Raw genomic sequence first — 22124 nt, 5'->3', positions numbered from 1 at the left:
CACCTGTCTCTTGGGCAGACTTGCGCTAGCCACCAGTTGCCTACGCTGAACTCGCAGAAACAGCTCCCAAAATTACGGGCAGTCAGATGCCATCTTCCTCCAGGATGTGGAAGCTTGGAGGAGGGACGGGGTTTAAGGGGAAGGAGTGGGCACAGTCCCCCAAATCTCCCTAATCTGTGCACGGGCCGTGTGCAGGGATCCTGTCTCCTCCTCTCTCCTGTGGTGAAGGCACTGGCCTGGACGCCGAGTCTGCCTGAGAGCCGGAGCAAAAAGGAAAGCCTAACCTAGCCCAGGAGATGGTAATAGGCAGAGAGTGCCATGCTAGGCCAAGCACGCTGCTGCAGGGTTGTGACTGTGTCTGCTTAGTTCTGAATAGCAAGGTGAATCCACGGCGTAAACTCGGAGACCAGGATAGCAAGTCCCGCGGCTCTTCTTCCCTGTCGCGCAGAGTGAACACCCAAAGCCTTTCTGAGGAAGCAGCAGCGAAGTGCGGTTCGTGCCAAGCTGAAAACATCTGCGAAAGCATAGCAGTCGCTGGGAAATCAGAGTCGGTTCTGAGGGCTGCTGTTGCTGCTTGCCTTAGCCTAGTATTGGCAGCACAATGGGAGAAACCCGCATAGAGCGAAAGCCTCTTTGCCCTGGCATCCCCTCTGGGAAATCACAGCATTCTTTGGGAAATCAGAGTCCGGTATGAGGGATGCTCCTGTTTGCCTGAGCTAGTCCCCTCAGCACGGTGTAAAAAACCCGCATGGAGCGAAATCCTCTATGCCTGGGCATCTCCTCTGCCTGAGAGAGAAGCGCTGTGGCGCTTTTGAAAAGAGCCTTAAAAAAAGGGACACGTTTTCACTGCGGTCCCCAGGAGCATGTCTGTGGAAGGTGCAGCTCGCTGCCGGGGGTGGGGGGGAAGGTGAGCAGGAGCCGTTGGCCTTCTGGTCTGGAAACGGTTGCGAAGCAGGAGAGCCGGCAATACAAGTATCACCCGCTCCCTGTGCAGAGAGACAGAAGCCTGGCTGCTAAGGAGACAGGAGGGGATGAGTAGGGCAGGCCTCGTGCTCCACTCTTAAACATGCCTGTCCTGAGTCTCTGGGCCCAAAGAGACAGCAGCTCCTTGGCCACCTGTCCCTGGGGCAGACATGCGCTAGCCACCAGGCGCCTACGCTTACCTCGCGGAAACAGCTCCCTGAAATAACGGGGAGTCAGATGCCATCTTCCTCCAGGATGTGGAAGCTTGGGGGAGGCATGGAGTTTAAGGGGAAGGAGTGGGGACAGTCCCCCAAAGCTCCCTATTCAGTTCACGGGCGGTGTGCAGGGATCCTGTCACCTCTCCTTTCCTGTGGGGAAAGCACTGGCCTAGTCTGAGAATCCGCCTGAGCGCCAGAGTAAAAGGCCAAGCGATGCCTACACTGGGAGATGGTAGTGTGCATAGAGTGCCATCCTAGGCTACACACGCTACTGCAGGGTTGTGGCTATGTCTGCTTAGTTCGGCCTGGCAGGGTGAACCCAGGACGCGAACATGGAGCCCGGGAAAGCAAGGCCCAAGAGGCACCAGCTCTCCCGCAGCTCTTCTTCCCTGACGCTACTGAAGCCTTGCTGAGGAAGCAGCAGCGAAGTGCTGTTGGCTCCCAGCCAAAGCCTCTGCGAAAGCACAGCATTCGCTGAGAAATGTTCTGCGGGCTGCTGCTGCTTGCCTGAGCCCAGTCTCGCGGTGGTGGAAACCCGCATACATCGAAGGCCTCTTTGCCTGTGCATCTCTCCTGGGAAAGCACAGCGTTCCTTGGGAAATCAGAGTTGGGTTTGGGGATGCTGCTGTTGCTTGCCTGAGCTAGTCTCCGCAGCTCGGTGGAAGATACCCGCATGGAGCTAGATAGATAGATAGATAGATGATAGATAGACAGATATCCCAGAAGCTGCAATGCTAGGCTAAGACCAGGCTTTAAAGGCTTTTCTATGCTCTACTAAATACTTTAAACCGTTCATTATATCATAGCTAAGTGTTCAAATCTCCATTTGTTTCCTCAGTTTCCTAATATTTATCTTAAGGTGACCTGATCTAGACTTTTGATCACCTTTGTCTAAATATTTCTATTTTAACAAAGTCCTTTGGAACACTCAGAGACTAAAACTTAGAAAAATACTCTGATTGTTATCTCATTCGCGTGGAAAATATATAGTTACCCATTAACTAATGATATCCATGACATTTTTAATTCTTGGGAGCTTTTGGTTAAATGAATTTTTTAAGCTACCTTTAAATGAAGCTTTAAGCCATCACCACATGAATAAAATTAAAGAACTAAATGAAAACAAGCCAAGTATTTACAGAGGAATAGAATGTGCAGTGGAAAGAGTACAATTCTGAAATCATAAAGCCTAAATTAGTGTGATGCATCTTTACTAGCCATGTAATCATAAACCAGTTATCTAAATGTGTTAGCCTCAGTTTCTTCACCCATGAAATGGTGATGATAATACTTATTATGCAGAGTTGTTGTGTGGATGTAATGAAGCATGGAGCATGAGAGTCTCATATTCCATGCGAAAATGATAGCTATTTTTATACTTATAATAATTCTAATAGTAGAAATTAAATTGTTCAAAATGATAATATTCATTTATATTGTGGCATTGTATTGACTATTCATAGACACATTTACCAAAATAAATTTCATTTTACTTTACCTTCTCTGAGGATATATATTTCCTAATTCAATATGAATCTCATTATGAATAATAATTATCATAATAAATATGTTGATTTTTCTTCTTTTGAGGGAAGTATCCTTTACTGTTGAACATAAAGAAACTTAAGCAAGTCTGTCTTATTCAAAATTTGCATGCTGCTTTCTTATGAAACTAGACTTTAGAGTTGTATGAAATAAATTCATGCAGTTAAGACATTTATGTTTGGAAAAATGGGTGGTCAGTTTAGTATTTCAAAAGAAGATTTTAAATTTAAACCTTAAAACTGAGCTCTTTCAGCCTTATTTATAGACCATCCTTCATGCTTCCTAAGTACTCCTTCATTGTAAACTAAGTAATAGTTTTTGTCACAGTGTCGATAACTAAAATGGATTTTATATTCTATTATTTCAGAGTTAGTTGCAGTTTCTACTTCCTTACTTCCTTTTTTGAAAAATAGATTAATTCTACAAAAAGCTTTTGTTATCTTTATTGAAAAATAATCGACACATTATAATTTGTAAATATAAGAAATGATTTCTTATAACATTGCAAACTTTTAACATTGTGTAAATTTTGTACAATTTGATAAATTGGCATACATCTGTATTGCAATATAATCTACATAAAAATGTGAATACATCTACTATCTCATATAGTTGCCACTGTTTTTTATGCATGTATGGTAAGGGATTTTAAGAACTACTCTCTTTGCAACTTTTATGTATATAGTACAGTAGAGATGAACTTCAGAGGTCTTGTGGGTTTTGTTCCAGACCGCCTCAATAACGTGATTATCTCCATAAACTAAGTCAAATTATTATTATTTTTTTTGGTTTCGCAGTGCAAATAAAAAATTATGTTTCCCAGTGCATATAAAAAATAAACACTATACTGTACTGTTCAAAAGCATTATGCCTTTAAGGAAAAACAATGTATATACCTTAAGTAAACTAGTTCTGAGTTTTCAGTGGGTCATAATTACTGATCACAGATCACCATAACAAATACAATAATAATGAAAAAACTTGAAATATTGCAAGAATTACCAACATGTGACAGAGAGACACAAAATGAACAAATGTTGTTAGAAAAATGGTGGCAGCAGACCTCTTTTATACAAGATTGCTATAAACTTTCAACTTGTAAGAATGTGATATATGCAAAGTTTAATAAAGGGAAGCACAATAAAAATGGATGTATATATTATTAACTATGATCATCATGCTGTACATTAGATCCCCAGAACTTTTTCATATTGAGGTTGCAAATTTGTACCCTTTGACCACCTTATTCCACCCCCGGTTCACCTCTTGTCAACTCAACTCTAAGTTTCCATTAGTTTGCTTTTTCTTCAGATTCTGTATGTAAGGGATATCATAATACATAAATTAAAATATATATAAAATCTTTGAAATATTTCACTCAGTATAATACCTTCAAGATCCATCCATGCTGTTGTAAATGGCAGTATTTCTTAATTTTTCATGGTTCAGTAGTATTCCATAGTGTATATTTACCATACTTATTTTATCCATACATCCATTAATGGATACTGAAGTTATTTCCATCTCTTGCTTAGAGTTAATAATTTTATAATGAACATAAGAGTGGAGATATGTCTTCGAATAGTGACTGCGTTTCCTTTAGATATATACCTAGAGGTGGGATTACTGAATCATATGGTAATTTTACTTTCAATAATATGAATAATCTCCATACTGTTTTCCATACAAATTTATATCCCTATCACAGTGCATAAGTTCCCCATTTTCCACAATATTTAACAAAATTTGTTAGTTTTAATTTTTTGCTAGTATATATTCTAATAGGTAGTAATATCTTGTTGTGTTTTTCAGAGGTAAACAACAACAACAACATAATGACTTTGCCCTGAGTTTCTACGTTGAGCACTTTTTAATGCTCCTGTTGGTCATTTATATAACTTTTTTGAAAAAAACGTCTATTGAGATCCTTTTGCTATTTTTTAAATTATATATATTTTTCTATTTGTATCTGTTGGTTATTAACCTCTTTTCAGATATAAGATTTGTAAGTATTTTCTTCCATTCTGTGAATTGTGTTTTCATTCCCTTTTTTTTTTTGGCAATGCAGAAACTTTAGTTTGATGTAATACCATTTATTTATTTTTGCTTCTTTTGCTTGTGTTTTTGGCCTGGTATCCAAAAAACTATTGGCAAACCAATGTCAAGGAGAATTTTTCCTATGTTTTCCTTTAGGAAATTTAGTTTCATGCATCACATTTATGTCTTTAATCTATTTCAAGTTAAGATTTATGAGTGATATAAGGTTCCAGTTTCATGCTGGTTTATGTGACTATTCAGTTTTAAATATCATTTATTGAACAGACTATCTACCCATTATATATGTTGGCCCCTGTCAAATATTAGGTGACTGTATCAAAGGATTTATTTCTGGACTCTCAATTCTGTTCAACTTGTTTATTGGTCTGTTTTTATGCCAGTATACTTTATTGTTTTGAGCACGAGGGCTTTGTAGTATAGTTTCAAATCAAGAAGTGTAATTTCGCTTCTTCATTCTTTCTCAGAACTGCTTTAATTATTTGTTGTCTTTTATGGTCTCATATAAATTTTAGGATTCTTTACTTACTTCTGTAAAAAAAAATATTGGATTTTTAAAAAATATTTTTTATTTATTTATTTGACAGAGAGAGATGACAAGCAGGCAGAGAGGCAGGCAGAGAGAGAAGAGTTAGCAGCTTCCTGCTGAGCTGAGAGCCTGATGCAGTTCTCGATCCCAGGACCCTGGGATCATGACCTGAGCCGAAGGCAGCGGCTTAACCCACTGAGCCACCCAGGCGCCCCTAACATTGGATTTTTGATAGGAATTGAATTTACAGATGGTTTTCGGTAGTATGGACATTTTAACAATGTTAATTCTTACCATTCATAAATATGAGCTATCTTTCCATTTATGTCTCCTTCAAATTCTTTATCAATGTCATAGTTTATGGGGTACAGATCTTTCATCTTGTTAGTTAAATCTTTTCCGAAGTATTTTATTATTTTTGATGCTATTGAGAATTAGATTGTTCTCTTTATTTTTTTCAGATAGTTCATCATTACAGTGTTAAAATGCTCCTGTGTTGTGCTTACTTTGGCAGCACATATACTAAAATTGGAATGATGCAGAGAAGATTAGCATGATCACTGAGCAAGGATGACATGAAAAACTATTTTAAAAAAACGAAACAAAACAAAATTCCTGTCTTTTATATATTGATCTTGTATTTGGCAGCTATATTAAATTTGTTTATTCAAAATTTTCTGTGAAGTTTTTAGGATTTTTTTTACATGTAAGTTCATGTTATCCAAAAAAAGAAAATTTTACTTCTTCCTTTTTTTTTTTTTGTTTTTGGAGTCTTTTATTTCTTTGTGTTCCTTGTTTCTCTGGCTAGGACATCCAGTACTATGTCAAATGAGAGTAGTGAAAGTGGACACACTTGTCTTTTTTCTGATCTTTAAGGGGAAAACTTTCAAACTTTTTTGATTGAATATGAGATTAGCTCTGGGCTTGCAATATGTGTTTTTTCTTTAATGGACTTTTTAAATTATTTTTTAAAATTTTTTATAAACATATAATGTGTTTTTATCCCTGGGGGTACAGGTCTGTGAATCACCAGGTTTACACATTTCACAGCACTCACCATCACTCACCATAGCACCTGCCCTCCCCAATGTCCATACCCCCACCATCCTCTCCCAACATACCTCCCCCCAGCAACCCTCAGTCTGTTTTGTGAGATTCAGTCTTTGTTGGTTTGTCTCCCTCCCAATCCTATCTTCTTTTATTTTTCTTTTCGTACGCCCGAATGCTCCTGTGTTGCATCTCCACTTCACCATAGCAGGGAGATCATATGATAGTTGTCTTTCTCAGATTGATTTATTTTGCCAAGCATAATACCCTCTAGTTCCATCCATGTCATCACAAATAGCAGGATTTCATTTCTTTTGATGGCTGCACAGTATCCCATTGTACATATATACCATATCTTATTTATTGATTGATCCATTGAAGGACATTTAGGTTCTTTCCATAGTTTAACTATTGTGGACATTGCTGCTATAAACATTTGGGTGCATGTGCCCCTTCAGAATGCCACGTTTGTATCTTTAGGGTATATATCCAGTACTACAATCACTGGGTCATAGGGTAGTTCTATTTTCAGCTTTTTGAGGCACCTCCACGCTGTTTTCCAGAGTGGTTGCACCAGCTTGCATTCCCACGTACAGTGTAGGAGGGTTGCCCTTTCTCCACATCCTCGCCAGCATCTGTCATTGACTGACTTGTTCATTTTAGCCATTCTGAAAGGTGTGAGGTGGTATCTCATTCTGGTTTTGATTTGTATTTCCCTGATGCCGAGTGATGTGGAGCATTTTTTCATGTGTCTGTTGGCCATTTGGATGTATTCTTTTCAGAAATGTCTGTTCATGTCCTCTGCCCATTTTTACATTCGATTATTTGTTCTTAGGGTGTTGAGTTTGATAAGCTCTTTATAGATTTTGGATAGATACTGGCCCTTTATCTGGTATGTCATTTGCAAATATCTTCTCCCAGATAACTTCTGACAGTCATCTTTTGGCTTTGTTAACTGTTTCCTTTGCTGTGCAAAAGCTTTTTGATCTGATGAAATCCCAGGAGTTCATTCTTGCCCTTGCTTCCCTTGCCTTTGGCGATGTTCCTAGGAAGAAGTTGCTGCTGCTGAGGTCAAAGAGGTTGCTACCTGTTCTCTCCTCAAGGATTTTGATGGATTCCTTTCTCACATTATGCTTCTTCATCCATTTCCAGTCTATTTTCATGTGTGGTGTAAGGAAACGGCCCAATTTCATTTTTCTGCATGTGGCTGTTCAATTTTCCCAACACCATTTGTTGAAGAGGCTGTCTTTTTTCCATAGGACATTCCTTCCTGCTTTGTTGAAGATTAGTTGACCATAGAGTTGAGGGTGTATTTCTGGGCTCTCTATTCGGTTCCATTGATCTATGTCTGTTTTGGGGACAGTTCCCTACTATCTTGATGATGACAACTTTGTAATAGAGCTTGAAGTCTGGAATTGTGATGCCAACAACTTTGGCTTTCTTTTTCAATATTCCTCTGGATATTCGAGGTATTTTCTGGTTCCTTATATATATAAGGATGATTTGTCCCATTTCTTTGAAAAAAAATGGATGGGATTTTGATAGGGATTGCATTAAATGTGTAGATTGCTTTAGGTAGCATAGACATTTTCACAATATTTGTTCTTCCAATACAGGAGCATGGAACATTTTTCCATTTCTTTGTGTCTTCTTCAATTTCTTTCATGAGTACTTTAGAGTTTTCTGAGTATAGATTCTTTGTTAGGTTTATTCCTAGGTATCTTAGGGTTTTGGGTGCAATTGTAAATGGGATTCACTCCTTAGTTTCTATTTCTTCAGTTTTGTTGGTATAAAAAAAAATGCAACCAATTTCTGTTCATTGATTTATATCCTGACACTTTACAGAATTTCTATACAAGCTATAGCAGATTTGGAGTGGAGTCCTTTAAGTTTTCCACATACAGTATCATATCATCTGCAAACAGGGATAGTTTGACTTCTCTTCTGCCAATTTGGCAAAATTTGGGTGCCTTTAATTTCTTTTTGTTGTCTGATTGCTGAGGCTAGGACTTCTAGTACAATGTTGAATAGCAGTGGTGATAACGGACATCCCTGCCATGTTCCTGAACTCAGCGGAAAAGTATTCAGTTTTTTTCCATTGAGAATGATATTTGCAGTGGGTTTTTCATAGATGGCTTTGATAATATTGATAATATGTGCCCTTTATCGCTACACTTTGAAGAGTTTTTTTTTAAAGATTTTATTTATTTATTTGACAGAGAGAGAGATCACAAATAGGCAGAGAGACAGACAGAGAGAGAGATGAGGAGAAGCAGGCTCCCCGCTGAGCAGAAAGCCCAATGCAGGACTCGATCCCAGGCCCCTGGGATCATGACCTGAGCCGAAGGTAGAGGCTTAACCCACTGAGCCACCCAGGCGCCCCACTTTGAAGAGTTTTAAGCAGGAAGGGATACTGCACTTTGCCAAATGCTTTTTCAGCATCTATGGGGAGTATCATATGGTTCTTGTTCTTTCTTTTATTGATGTGTTGTATCACATTGATTGATTTGCAGATGTTGAACCAGCCTTGTAGCCCTGGAATAAATCCCAGTTGGTCGTGGTGAATAATCCTTTTAATGTACTGTTGAATCTTATTGGCTAGTATTTTGGTGAGAATTTTCGCATCTGTGTTCATCAAGGATATTGGTCTGTAGTTCTCTTTTTTGATGGGATCCTTGTCTGGTTTTGGGATCAAGGTGATGCTGGCCTCAGAAAAAAAAAGAGATTGGGAGTTTTCCTTCCATTTCTATTTTTTTGGAACAGTATCATGAGAATAGGAATTAATTCTTCTTTAAATGTTTGGTAGAATTCCCCTGGGAAGCCATCTGGCCCGGGGCTTTTGTTTGTTTGGAGATTTTTGATGACTGTTTCAATCTCCGTACTGGTTATGGGTCTGTTCAGGTTTTCTATTTCTTCCTGGTTCAGTTGTGGTAGTTTATATGTCTCTAGGAATGTATCCATTTCTTCCAGATTGCTGAATTTGTTGGCGTAGAGTTGCTCATAGTATGTTCTTATAATTGTTTGTATTTCTTTGGTGTTGGTTGTGATCTCTCCTCTTGCATTCATGATTTTATTTATTTGGGTTCTTTCTCTTTTCTTTTTGATAAGTCTGGAAAGGGGTTTATCAATCTTATTAATTCTTTCAAAGAACCAGCTCCTAGTTTCGTTGATTTGTTCTATTGTTTTGTTGTTGTTGTTGTTGTTGTTTTGTGGTTGTTGTTTATTTGTTTCTATTTCATTGATTTCTGCTCTGATCTTTATTATTCCTCTTCTCCTGCTGGGTTTAGGCTTCCTTTGTTGTTCTTTCTCCAACTCCTATAGGTGTAGGGTTATGTTGTGTATTTGAGATCTGAGAGAGAAGCGTGATTGCACACGTCTGTCACTGCACTCCCCAGGAGCAAGTCTGGGGAAGGCGCAGCACGCCGCCCCCAGAGAAGAGAAGGAGCCGTTGGCCTTGTGGTCGGGAAAAGGACGGGAAGCAGGGTAGCCTGCCATGGCAGGAAGAGCAGGCCGGTGGCAAGACAAGTGTCACCCGCCCTCTGTGCGGAGAGACAAAGCCTGGTTCCTAAGTAGACATGAGGGGACGATTAAGGCAGGGACGCGTGCTCCACACTGAGGAAGGAGTGTGGGCAGAAGGCAGGCCTGTCCTGTGCCTCTGGTCCCAAGGGGACAGCATCTCCTTCACCATCTGTCCATAGGGCAGACTTGGGCTAGCTACCAGGCGCCATACCCGGAACTCGCAGAAACAGCTCCCTCGAGAAACGGGCAGTCAGATGCCATCTTCCTCCAACATGTGACAGCGTTTTAGGTTGCAGGGGGTTTGCAGGGCAAGGAGTGGGGACAATCCCCCAAAGCTCCCCATTCCAGTGAACGGGCGGTGTTCAGGGAACCTGTCGCCTCTCCTCTCCTGTGGGGAAGGCACTGGCCTTGTCCGCGAATCCGCCTGAGGTCCAGTGCCAAAGGCCAAGCGTTGCCTACACCGGGAGATGGTAGTGTGCATAGAGTGCCATCTTAGGCCACGCACGCTGCTGCAGGGTTGTGACTGTGTCTGCTTAGTTCGGCCTGGCAGGGTGAACCCAGGGCGCCATCACGGAGCCCGGGAAAGCAAGGTCCAAGAGACACCAGCTCTCACGCGACTCTCCTTCCCTGATGCGACAGAGCGAACACCCAAAGCCTGGCTGAGAAAGCAGCAGAGAAGTGCGCTTCCCGCCAAGCTGAAAACCTCTTCAAAAGCATCGCAGTCGCTGGGAAATCAGAGTCAGTCCTGGGGAATGCTTTTGTTGCTTGCTTTAGCCTAGTATTCGCAACACTATGGGAGAAACCCGCATAGAGAGAAAGCCTCTTTGCCCCTCAGTAAAAGCACAGCATTCTTTGGGAAATCAGAGTCCAGTCTGAGGGATGCTCCTGTTGCCTGAGCTGGTCTTCGCAGCACGGTGTAATAAACACGCATGGAGCTAAATCCTCTATTCCTGGGCATCCCCTCTGCCTGAGAGAGAAGCGCGGTGGCGCCTGTGGAAAGAGCCTTAAGGAAAGGGAAATGATTTTCACTGCACTCCCCAGGAGCATGTCAGTGGAAGGTGCAGCCCGCTGCCCGGGGAGAAGAGCAGGAGCCGTTGGCCTTCTGGTCTGGAAACGGTTGCGATAAAGGAGAGCTGGCAATACAAGTATCACCCGCTCCCAGTGCAGAGAGACAAAAGCCTTGTTGCTAAGGAGACAGGAGAGGATGATTAGGGCAGGGCGCATGCTCCCCTCTTAGGAAGGAGTCTGGGCCGAAAGCATGCCTGTCCTGAGCCTCTGGGCCCAAGGAGACAGCAGCTCCTTGGCCACCTGTCCCTGGGGCAGACATGCGCTAGCCACCAGGCGCCTACGCTGACCTCGCGGAAACAGCTCCCTGAAATAACGTGGTGTCAGATGCCATCTTCCTCCATGATGTGGAAGCTTGGTAGAGGCACGGGGTTTAAGGGGAAGAAGTGGGCACAGTCCCCCTTCGCTCCCTATTCAGTTCACGGGCGGTGTGCAGGGATCCTGTCACCTCTTCTTTCCTGTGGGGAAAGCACTGGCCTAGTCTGAGAATCCGCCTGAGCGCCAGAGCAAAAGGCCAAGCGATGCCTACACTGGGAGATGGTAGTGTGCATAGAGTGCCATCCTAGGCTACGCACGCTACACAGGGTTGTGGCTGTGTCTGCTTAGTTCGGCCTGGCAGGGTGAACCCAGGGCGCCAACATGGAGCTCGGGAAAGCAAGGTCCAAGAGATACCAGCACTCCCGCGACTCTCCTTCCCTGATGCGACAGAGCGAACACCTCCCGCAGCTCTTCTTCCCTGTCGCGACTGAAGCCTTGCTGAGGAAGCAGCAGCAAAGTGCACTTCGCTCCAAGCCAAAGCCTCTGGGAAAGCACAGCATTCGCTGAGAAATGTTCTGCGGGCTGCTGCTGCTTGCCTGAGCCCAGTCTCGCGGTGGGAGAAACCCGCATACAGCGAAAGCCTCTTTGCCTGGGCAACTCCCCTGGGAAAGCACAGCGTTCCTTGGGAAATCAGAGTTGGTTTTGGGGCTGCTGCGGCTGCTTGGCTGAGCTAGTCTCCGCAGCTCGGTGGAAGATACGCGCATGGAGCGAAATACTGTTTGGCCTAGCATCCCCTCTGCCTGAGAGAGAAGCCAAGGGTGGGGAAGGTGCAGCACACCGCACCCGGAGAAGAGAAGGAGCCGTTGGCCTTACGGTCGGGAAACGCTCAGGAAGCAGGATAGCCTGCCCTGCCACGAACAGCAGGCCGGTGGCAAGACAAGAGTCACCCGCTCCCTGTGCGGTGAGATAGAAGTCTGGCTGCTAAGGAGACATGAGGGGACGACTAGGGCAGAGGCGCGTGCTCCACTCTTAGGAAGGAGTCTGGGCAGTAAGCATGCCTGTCCTGAGCCTCTCGGCCCAAGGAGACAGCAGCTCCTTGGCCACCTGTCTCTTGGGCAGACTTGCGCTAGCCACCAGTTGCCTACGCTGAACTCGCAGAAACAGCTCCCAAAATAACGGGCAGTCAGATGCCATCTTCCTCCAGGATGTGGAAGCTTGGAGGAGGGACGGGGTTTAAGGGGAAGGAGTGGGCACAGTCCCCCAAATCTCCCTAATCTGTGCACGGGCCGTGTGCAGGGATCCTGTCTCCTCCTCTCTCCTGTGGTGAAGGCACTGGCCTGGACGCCGAGTCTGCCTGAGAGCCGGAGCAAAAAGGAAAGCCTAACCTAGCCCAGGAGATGGTAATAGGCAGAGAGTGCCATGCTAGGCCAAGCACGCTGCTGCAGGGTTGTGACTGTGTCTGCTTAGTTCTGAATAGCAAGGTGAATCCACGGCGTAAACTCGGAGACCAGGATAGCAAGTCCCGCGGCTCTTCTTCCCTGTCGCGCAGAGTGAACACCCAAAGCCTTTCTGAGGAAGCAGCAGCGAAGTGCGGTTCGTGCCAAGCTGAAAACATCTGCGAAAGCATAGCAGTCGCTGGGAAATCAGAGTCGGTTCTGAGGGCTGCTGTTGCTGCTTGCCTTAGCCTAGTATTGGCAGCACAATGGGAGAAACCCGCATAGAGCGAAAGCCTCTTTGCCCTGGCATCCCCTCTGGGAAATCACAGCATTCTTTGGGAAATCAGAGTCCGGTATGAGGGATGCTCCTGTTTGCCTGAGCTAGTCCCCTCAGCACGGTGTAAAAAACCCGCATGGAGCGAAATCCTCTATGCCTGGGCATCTCCTCTGCCTGAGAGAGAAGCGCTGTGGCGCTTTTGAAAAGAGCCTTAAAAAAAGGGACACGTTTTCACTGCGGTCCCCAGGAGCATGTCTGTGGAAGGTGCAGCTCGCTGCCGGGGGTGGGGGGGAAGGTGAGCAGGAGCCGTTGGCCTTCTGGTCTGGAAACGGTTGCGAAGCAGGAGAGCCGGCAATACAAGTATCACCCGCTCCCTGTGCAGAGAGACAGAAGCCTGGCTGCTAAGGAGACAGGAGGGGATGAGTAGGGCAGGCCTCGTGCTCCACTCTTAAACATGCCTGTCCTGAGTCTCTGGGCCCAAAGAGACAGCAGCTCCTTGGCCACCTGTCCCTGGGGCAGACATGCGCTAGCCACCAGGCGCCTACGCTTACCTCGCGGAAACAGCTCCCTGAAATAACGGGGAGTCAGATGCCATCTTCCTCCAGGATGTGGAAGCTTGGGGGAGGCATGGAGTTTAAGGGGAAGGAGTGGGGACAGTCCCCCAAAGCTCCCTATTCAGTTCACGGGCGGTGTGCAGGGATCCTGTCACCTCTCCTTTCCTGTGGGGAAAGCACTGGCCTAGTCTGAGAATCCGCCTGAGCGCCAGAGTAAAAGGCCAAGCGATGCCTACACTGGGAGATGGTAGTGTGCATAGAGTGCCATCCTAGGCTACACACGCTACTGCAGGGTTGTGGCTATGTCTGCTTAGTTCGGCCTGGCAGGGTGAACCCAGGACGCGAACATGGAGCCCGGGAAAGCAAGGCCCAAGAGGCACCAGCTCTCCCGCAGCTCTTCTTCCCTGACGCTACTGAAGCCTTGCTGAGGAAGCAGCAGCGAAGTGCTGTTGGCTCCCAGCCAAAGCCTCTGCGAAAGCACAGCATTCGCTGAGAAATGTTCTGCGGGCTGCTGCTGCTTGCCTGAGCCCAGTCTCGCGGTGGTGGAAACCCGCATACATCGAAGGCCTCTTTGCCTGTGCATCTCTCCTGGGAAAGCACAGCGTTCCTTGGGAAATCAGAGTTGGGTTTGGGGATGCTGCTGTTGCTTGCCTGAGCTAGTCTCCGCAGCTCGGTGGAAGATACCCGCATGGAGCTAGATAGATAGATAGATAGATGATAGATAGACAGATATCCCAGAAGCTGCAATGCTAGGCTAAGACCAGGCTTTAAAGGCTTTTCTATGCTCTACTAAATACTTTAAACCGTTCATTATATCATAGCTAAGTGTTCAAATCTCCATTTGTTTCCTCAGTTTCCTAATATTTATCTTAAGGTGACCTGATCTAGACTTTTGATCACCTTTGTCTAAATATTTCTATTTTAACAAAGTCCTTTGGAACACTCAGAGACTAAAACTTAGAAAAATACTCTGATTGTTATCTCATTCGCGTGGAAAATATATAGTTACCCATTAACTAATGATATCCATGACATTTTTAATTCTTGGGAGCTTTTGGTTAAATGAATTTTTTAAGCTACCTTTAAATGAAGCTTTAAGCCATCACCACATGAATAAAATTAAAGAACTAAATGAAAACAAGCCAAGTATTTACAGAGGAATAGAATGTGCAGTGGAAAGAGTACAATTCTGAAATCATAAAGCCTAAATTAGTGTGATGCATCTTTACTAGCCATGTAATCATAAACCAGTTATCTAAATGTGTTAGCCTCAGTTTCTTCACCCATGAAATGGTGATGATAATACTTATTATGCAGAGTTGTTGTGTGGATGTAATGAAGCATGGAGCATGAGAGTCTCATATTCCATGCGAAAATGATAGCTATTTTTATACTTATAATAATTCTAATAGTAGAAATTAAATTGTTCAAAATGATAATATTCATTTATATTGTGGCATTGTATTGACTATTCATAGACACATTTACCAAAATAAATTTCATTTTACTTTACCTTCTCTGAGGATATATATTTCCTAATTCAATATGAATCTCATTATGAATAATAATTATCATAATAAATATGTTGATTTTTCTTCTTTTGAGGGAAGTATCCTTTACTGTTGAACATAAAGAAACTTAAGCAAGTCTGTCTTATTCAAAATTTGCATGCTGCTTTCTTATGAAACTAGACTTTAGAGTTGTATGAAATAAATTCATGCAGTTAAGACATTTATGTTTGGAAAAATGGGTGGTCAGTTTAGTATTTCAAAAGAAGATTTTAAATTTAAACCTTAAAACTGAGCTCTTTCAGCCTTATTTATAGACCATCCTTCATGCTTCCTAAGTACTCCTTCATTGTAAACTAAGTAATAGTTTTTGTCACAGTGTCGATAACTAAAATGGATTTTATATTCTATTATTTCAGAGTTAGTTGCAGTTTCTACTTCCTTACTTCCTTTTTTGAAAAATAGATTAATTCTACAAAAAGCTTTTGTTATCTTTATTGAAAAATAATCGACACATTATAATTTGTAAATATAAGAAATGATTTCTTATAACATTGCAAACTTTTAACATTGTGTAAATTTTGTACAATTTGATAAATTGGCATACATCTGTATTGCAATATAATCTACATAAAAATGTGAATACATCTACTATCTCATATAGTTGCCACTGTTTTTTATGCATGTATGGTAAGGGATTTTAAGAACTACTCTCTTTGCAACTTTTATGTATATAGTACAGTAGAGATGAACTTCAGAGGTCTTGTGGGTTTTGTTCCAGACCGCCTCAATAACGTGATTATCTCCATAAACTAAGTCAAATTATTATTATTTTTTTTGGTTTCGCAGTGCAAATAAAAAATTATGTTTCCCAGTGCATATAAAAAATAAACACTATACTGTACTGTTCAAAAGCATTATGCCTTTAAGGAAAAACAATGTATATACCTTAAGTAAACTAGTTCTGAGTTTTCAGTGGGTCATAATTACTGATCACAGATCACCATAACAAATACAATAATAATGAAAAAACTTGAAATATTGCAAGAATTACCAACATGTGACAGAGAGACACAAAATGAACAAATGTTGTTAGAAAAATGGTGGCAGCAGACCTCTTTTATACAAGATTGCTATAAACTTTCAACTTGTAAGAATGTGATATATGCAAAGTTTAATAAAGGGAAGCACAATAAAAATGGATGTATATATTATTAACTATGATCATCATGCTGTACATTAGATCCCCAGAACTTTTTCATATTGAGGTTGCAAATTTGTACCCTTTGACCACCTTATTCCACCCCCGGTTCACCTCTTGTCAACTCAACTCTAAGTTTCCATTAGTTTGCTTTTTCTTCAGATTCTGTATGTAAGGGATATCATAATACATAAATTAAAATATATATAAAATCTTTGAAATATTTCACTCAGTATAATACCTTCAAGATCCATCCATGCTGTTGTAAATGGCAGTATTTCTTAATTTTTCATGGTTCAGTAGTATTCCATAGTGTATATTTACCATACTTATTTTATCCATACATCCATTAATGGATACTGAAGTTATTTCCATCTCTTGCTTAGAGTTAATAATTTTATAATGAACATAAGAGTGGAGATATGTCTTCGAATAGTGACTGCGTTTCCTTTAGATATATACCTAGAGGTGGGATTACTGAATCATATGGTAATTTTACTTTCAATAATATGAATAATCTCCATACTGTTTTCCATACAAATTTATATCCCTATCACAGTGCATAAGTTCCCCATTTTCCACAATATTTAACAAAATTTGTTAGTTTTAATTTTTTGCTAGTATATATTCTAATAGGTAGTAATATCTTGTTGTGTTTTTCAGAGGTAAACAACAACAACAACATAATGACTTTGCCCTGAGTTTCTACGTTGAGCACTTTTTAATGCTCCTGTTGGTCATTTATATAACTTTTTTGAAAAAAACGTCTATTGAGATCCTTTTGCTATTTTTTAAATTATATATATTTTTCTATTTGTATCTGTTGGTTATTAACCTCTTTTCAGATATAAGATTTGTAAGTATTTTCTTCCATTCTGTGAATTGTGTTTTCATTCCCTTTTTTTTTTTGGCAATGCAGAAACTTTAGTTTGATGTAATACCATTTATTTATTTTTGCTTCTTTTGCTTGTGTTTTTGGCCTGGTATCCAAAAAACTATTGGCAAACCAATGTCAAGGAGAATTTTTCCTATGTTTTCCTTTAGGAAATTTAGTTTCATGCATCACATTTATGTCTTTAATCTATTTCAAGTTAAGATTTATGAGTGATATAAGGTTCCAGTTTCATGCTGGTTTATGTGACTATTCAGTTTTAAATATCATTTATTGAACAGACTATCTACCCATTATATATGTTGGCCCCTGTCAAATATTAGGTGACTGTATCAAAGGATTTATTTCTGGACTCTCAATTCTGTTCAACTTGTTTATTGGTCTGTTTTTATGCCAGTATACTTTATTGTTTTGAGCACGAGGGCTTTGTAGTATAGTTTCAAATCAAGAAGTGTAATTTCGCTTCTTCATTCTTTCTCAGAACTGCTTTAATTATTTGTTGTCTTTTATGGTCTCATATAAATTTTAGGATTCTTTACTTACTTCTGTAAAAAAAAATATTGGATTTTTAAAAAATATTTTTTATTTATTTATTTGACAGAGAGAGATGACAAGCAGGCAGAGAGGCAGGCAGAGAGAGAAGAGTTAGCAGCTTCCTGCTGAGCTGAGAGCCTGATGCAGTTCTCGATCCCAGGACCCTGGGATCATGACCTGAGCCGAAGGCAGCGGCTTAACCCACTGAGCCACCCAGGCGCCCCTAACATTGGATTTTTGATAGGAATTGAATTTACAGATGGTTTTCGGTAGTATGGACATTTTAACAATGTTAATTCTTACCATTCATAAATATGAGCTATCTTTCCATTTATGTCTCCTTCAAATTCTTTATCAATGTCATAGTTTATGGGGTACAGATCTTTCATCTTGTTAGTTAAATCTTTTCCGAAGTATTTTATTATTTTTGATGCTATTGAGAATTAGATTGTTCTCTTTATTTTTTTCAGATAGTTCATCATTACAGTGTTAAAATGCTCCTGTCTTGTGCTTACTTTGGCAGCACATATACTAAAATTGGAATGATGCAGAGAAGATTAGCATGATCACTGAGCAAGGATGACATGAAAAACTATTTTAAAAAAACGAAACAAAACAAAATTCCTGTCTTTTATATATTGATCTTGTATTTGGCAGCTATATTAAATTTGTTTATTCAAAATTTTCTGTGAAGTTTTTAGGATTTTTTTTACATGTAAGTTCATGTTATCCAAAAAAAGAAAATTTTACTTCTTCCTTTTTTTTTTTTTTGTTTTTGGAGTCTTTTATTTCTTTGTGTTCCTTGTTTCTCTGGCTAGGACATCCAGTACTATGTCAAATGAGAGTAGTGAAAGTGGACACACTTGTCTTTTTTCTGATCTTTAAGGGGAAAACTTTCAAACTTTTTTGATTGAATATGAGATTAGCTCTGGGCTTGCAATATGTGTTTTTTCTTTAATGGACTTTTTAAATTATTTTTTAAAATTTTTTATAAACATATAATGTGTTTTTATCCCTGGGGGTACAGGTCTGTGAATCACCAGGTTTACACATTTCACAGCACTCACCATCACTCACCATAGCACCTGCCCTCCCCAATGTCCATACCCCCACCATCCTCTCCCAACATACCTCCCCCCAGCAACCCTCAGTCTGTTTTGTGAGATTCAGTCTTTGTTGGTTTGTCTCCCTCCCAATCCTATCTTCTTTTATTTTTCTTTTCGTACGCCCGAATGCTCCTGTGTTGCATCTCCACTTCACCATAGCAGGGAGATCATATGATAGTTGTCTTTCTCAGATTGATTTATTTTGCCAAGCATAATACCCTCTAGTTCCATCCATGTCATCACAAATAGCAGGATTTCATTTCTTTTGATGGCTGCACAGTATCCCATTGTACATATATACCATATCTTATTTATTGATTGATCCATTGAAGGACATTTAGGTTCTTTCCATAGTTTAACTATTGTGGACATTGCTGCTATAAACATTTGGGTGCATGTGCCCCTTCAGAATGCCACGTTTGTATCTTTAGGGTATATATCCAGTACTACAATCACTGGGTCATAGGGTAGTTCTATTTTCAGCTTTTTGAGGCACCTCCACGCTGTTTTCCAGAGTGGTTGCACCAGCTTGCATTCCCACGTACAGTGTAGGAGGGTTGCCCTTTCTCCACATCCTCGCCAGCATCTGTCATTGACTGACTTGTTCATTTTAGCCATTCTGAAAGGTGTGAGGTGGTATCTCATTCTGGTTTTGATTTGTATTTCCCTGATGCCGAGTGATGTGGAGCATTTTTTCATGTGTCTGTTGGCCATTTGGATGTATTCTTTTCAGAAATGTCTGTTCATGTCCTCTGCCCATTTTTACATTCGATTATTTGTTCTTAGGGTGTTGAGTTTGATAAGCTCTTTATAGATTTTGGATAGATACTGGCCCTTTATCTGGTATGTCATTTGCAAATATCTTCTCCCAGATAACTTCTGACAGTCATCTTTTGGCTTTGTTAACTGTTTCCTTTGCTGTGCAAAAGCTTTTTGATCTGATGAAATCCCAGGAGTTCATTCTTGCCCTTGCTTCCCTTGCCTTTGGCGATGTTCCTAGGAAGAAGTTGCTGCTGCTGAGGTCAAAGAGGTTGCTACCTGTTCTCTCCTCAAGGATTTTGATGGATTCCTTTCTCACATTATGCTTCTTCATCCATTTCCAGTCTATTTTCATGTGTGGTGTAAGGAAACGGCCCAATTTCATTTTTCTGCATGTGGCTGTTCAATTTTCCCAACACCATTTGTTGAAGAGGCTGTCTTTTTTCCATAGGACATTCCTTCCTGCTTTGTTGAAGATTAGTTGACCATAGAGTTGAGGGTGTATTTCTGGGCTCTCTATTCGGTTCCATTGATCTATGTCTGTTTTGGGGACAGTTCCCTACTATCTTGATGATGACAACTTTGTAATAGAGCTTGAAGTCTGGAATTGTGATGCCAACAACTTTGGCTTTCTTTTTCAATATTCCTCTGGATATTCGAGGTATTTTCTGGTTCCTTATATATATAAGGATGATTTGTCCCATTTCTTTGAAAAAAAATGGATGGGATTTTGATAGGGATTGCATTAAATGTGTAGATTGCTTTAGGTAGCATAGACATTTTCACAATATTTGTTCTTCCAATACAGGAGCATGGAACATTTTTCCATTTCTTTGTGTCTTCTTCAATTTCTTTCATGAGTACTTTAGAGTTTTCTGAGTATAGATTCTTTGTTAGGTTTATTCCTAGGTATCTTAGGGTTTTGGGTGCAATTGTAAATGGGATTCACTCCTTAGTTTCTATTTCTTCAGTTTTGTTGGTATAAAAAAAAATGCAACCAATTTCTGTTCATTGATTTATATCCTGACACTTTACAGAATTTCTATACAAGCTATAGCAGATTTGGAGTGGAGTCCTTTAAGTTTTCCACATACAGTATCATATCATCTGCAAACAGGGATAGTTTGACTTCTCTTCTGCCAATTTGGCAAAATTTGGGTGCCTTTAATTTCTTTTTGTTGTCTGATTGCTGAGGCTAGGACTTCTAGTACAATGTTGAATAGCAGTGGTGATAACGGACATCCCTGCTGTGTTCCTGACCTCAGCGGAAAAGTATTCAGTTTTTTTCCATTGAGAATGATATTTGCAGTGGGTTTTCCATAGATGGCTTTGATAATATTGATAATATGTGCCCTTTATCGCTACACTTTGAAGAGTTTTTTTTTAAAGATTTTATTTATTTATTTGACAGAGAGAGAGATCACAAATAGGCAGAGAGACAGACAGAGAGAGAGATGAGGAGAAGCAAGCTCCCCGCTGAGCAGAAAGCCCAATGCAGGACTCGATCCCAGGCCCCTGGGATCATGACCTGAGCCGAAGGTAGAGGCTTAACCCACTGAGCCACCCAGGCGCCCCACTTTGAAGAGTTTTAAGCAGGAAGGGATACTGCACTTTGCCAAATGCTTTTTCAGCATCTATGGGGAGTATCATATGGTTCTTGTTCTTTCTTTTATTGATGTGTTGTATCACATTGATTGATTTGCAGATGTTGAACCAGCCTTGTAGCCCTGGAATAAATCCCAGTTGGTCGTGGTGAATAATCCTTTTAATGTACTGTTGAATCTTATTGGCTAGTATTTTGGTGAGAATTTTCGCATCTGTGTTCATCAAGGATATTGGTCTGTAGTTCTCTTTTTTGATGGGATCCTTGTCTGGTTTTGGGATCAAGGTGATGCTGGCCTCAGAAAAAAAAAGAGATTGGGAGTTTTCCTTCCATTTCTATTTTTTTGGAACAGTATCATGAGAATAGGAATTAATTCTTCTTTAAATGTTTGGTAGAATTCCCCTGGGAAGCCATCTGGCCCGGGGCTTTTGTTTGTTTGGAGATTTTTGATGACTGTTTCAATCTCCGTACTGGTTATGGGTCTGTTCAGGTTTTCTATTTCTTCCTGGTTCAGTTGTGGTAGTTTATATGTCTCTAGGAATGTATCCATTTCTTCCAGATTGCTGAATTTGTTGGCGTAGAGTTGCTCATAGTATGTTCTTATAATTGTTTGTATTTCTTTGGTGTTGGTTGTGATCTCTCCTCTTGCATTCATGATTTTATTTATTTGGGTTCTTTCTCTTTTCTTTTTGATAAGTCTGGAAAGGGGTTTATCAATCTTATTAATTCTTTCAAAGAACCAGCTCCTAGTTTCGTTGATTTGTTCTATTGTTTTGTTGTTGTTGTTGTTGTTGTTTTGTGGTTGTTGTTTATTTGTTTCTATTTCATTGATTTCTGCTCTGATCTTTATTATTCCTCTTCTCCTGCTGGGTTTAGGCTTCCTTTGTTGTTCTTTCTCCAACTCCTATAGGTGTAGGGTTATGTTGTGTATTTGAGATCTGAGAGAGAAGCGTGATTGCACACGTCTGTCACTGCACTCCCCAGGAGCAAGTCTGGGGAAGGCGCAGCACGCCGCCCCCAGAGAAGAGAAGGAGCCGTTGGCCTTGTGGTCGGGA

At 40.9% G+C, this 22124-nt stretch overlaps 2 pseudogenes; both read left to right on the top strand.

Moving 5' to 3' along the window:
• The first annotated feature begins 5808 nt into the window (after nucleotides 1-5808).
• On the top strand, nucleotides 5809-5900 carry LOC131826197 (U6 spliceosomal RNA; annotated as a pseudogene).
• A 12208-nt stretch (nucleotides 5901-18108) lies between these two features.
• On the top strand, nucleotides 18109-18200 carry LOC131826196 (U6 spliceosomal RNA; annotated as a pseudogene).
• The last annotated feature ends 3924 nt before the right edge of the window (nucleotides 18201-22124 follow it).

The sequence above is a fragment of the Mustela lutreola genome, chromosome 2 (assembly GCF_030435805.1).
Source record: "Mustela lutreola isolate mMusLut2 chromosome 2, mMusLut2.pri, whole genome shotgun sequence".
Classification (NCBI taxonomy): Eukaryota; Metazoa; Chordata; class Mammalia; order Carnivora; family Mustelidae; genus Mustela; species Mustela lutreola.
The sequence above is the reverse complement of the archived record's forward strand: the minus strand, read 5'-3'. Positions and strand labels throughout refer to the sequence as shown.